The 1,825-nt window shown below is 46.1% G+C and overlaps 1 non-coding gene across 1 annotated transcript; it reads left to right on the top strand.

Annotated features, from left to right (window-relative positions):
- Window positions 1-309: 309 nt before the first annotated feature.
- Window positions 310-384, top strand: Trnat-ugu (transfer RNA threonine (anticodon UGU)). The gene has a single exon. It is a non-coding gene; the product is annotated as a tRNA-Thr (tRNA).
- The last annotated feature ends 1,441 nt before the right edge of the window (window positions 385-1,825 follow it).

The raw sequence follows: 1,825 nt of genomic DNA, 5'->3' as shown, positions 1-1,825 counted from the left end.
CACACACACACACGGCGTGAGTTTCTACGGCTTGTCATGCTTGCTAAACCCTACTTTGGGCAGCAAAATCGGTGGATCCCTCCTCAATTCAGAAAGTTCGTAGCATTAACTATATATGACGGTAGTATCTGTTCCCGACAGAACAGTTACCGTCGATGACCATGCAGCTTTGCTCGAAATGAAATGATTGATTAAATAGGCAAACATCTATTAGGCGCACTACGAATGTAGTGTTGTGGACATGTTGGGAATGTGGATCTCACGGGGAGCGTGCAAGGGATAAGTCCCTGCAGACGCACTATCCTCTGTGCCCGCGGTGGCTCAGATGGATAGAGCGTCTGCCATGTAAGCAGGAGATCCCGGGTTCGAGTCCCGGTCGGGGCACACATTTTCAACATGTCCCCAATGAAGTGTATCAACGCCTGCTTGCAGCTAGGGTGTCTATTTAATTATCATTTCAATTCGTAGCATTATGGTTCTTAGCATTATGGAACTTAACATCTGAGGTCATCGGTTCCCTAGAACTTAGACTACTTAAACCTAACTAACCTAAGGACATCACACACACCCATGCCCGAGGCAGGATTCGAACCTGCGACCGTAGCGGTCACGCGGATCCAGAATGAAGCGCCTAGAACCGCACGGCCACACAGGCCGGCAAATCGAATAACTGCTTGCCTAAGGGCCAGAGGTGCACCAAGGCGCTACTGATTTGCTCAGTTTGTGAAACTCTCTTGAAGAAATCATTCAGTTTTTCTGAAAGAAATCTTTTGTTTGTGTGTACATGTACTTCATATACATCGCCATTCGGATTATTCCTTTATTTTCTTAGAGTGTGTAAGTCCATCTCATGTACTAGTATCACTGATTTGCTTTCGAGTATCAATGTGTTCGTGACTATGGCGTCAGTTTCTCGCATCCAGGTTCAAATGTTACTTTTTCAAAGCAAAGTTACACTATATACACTACTGGGTATTAAAATTGCTACACCACAAAGGTGACGTGCTACAGACGGGAAATTTAAACGACAGGAAGAAGATACTGTGATATGCAAATGATTAGCTTTTCAGAGCATTCACACAAGGTTGGCGCCGGTGGCGACACCCACAACGTGCTGACATGAGCAAAGTTTCCAACCGCTTTCTCGTACACAAACAGCAGTTGACCGGCGTTTCCTGGTGAAACGTTGTTGTGATGCCCCGTGTAACGAGGAGAAATGCGTACCATCACGTTTCCGACTTTGATAAAGGTCGGATTGTAGCCTATCGCGATTGCGGTTGCGGTTTATCGTATCGCGAGACTCCTGCTCGCGTTGGTTGAGATCCAAAGACTGTTAGCAGAATATGGAATCGGCGGGTTCAGGAGGGTAATACGGAACGCCGTGCTGGTTCCCAACGGCCTCGTATCACTAGCAGTCGAGATGGCAGGCATCTTATCCGCATGGTTGTAACGGATCGTGCAGCCACGTCTCTATACCTGAGTCCCTGCGTTGGTGTACTCATCGACGAACCTGTGTGCACGAATGGCAAAACGTCATTTTTTCGGATGAATCCAGGTTCTTTTTTTTTTTTTTTTTTATTTTCGGGCGCACAACTTCAATGGTCATTAGCGCCCTGACTACTCTACGAATGCACCGCGAGGCACAAGTTGACAACAACAACTAAAAGGGAAAAAACAATAAAAGACAGACTGACAGGCATAGGATTAAAAAACATCATCAAATGTCCTTAGCGAGGTTTGTCAAATTGATAAAACAAAGAACACGAGCAGCTGCTCGTGGGTCATCCGCTAAAATGGCATCTAAAGTAGTAGGCAGGTTAAGATC

This window comes from Schistocerca nitens, chromosome 1, assembly GCF_023898315.1.
Source record: "Schistocerca nitens isolate TAMUIC-IGC-003100 chromosome 1, iqSchNite1.1, whole genome shotgun sequence".
Classification (NCBI taxonomy): Eukaryota; Metazoa; Arthropoda; class Insecta; order Orthoptera; family Acrididae; genus Schistocerca; species Schistocerca nitens.
Note: the sequence above shows the minus strand (reverse complement) of the source record. Positions and strands in the feature narration are given on the sequence as shown.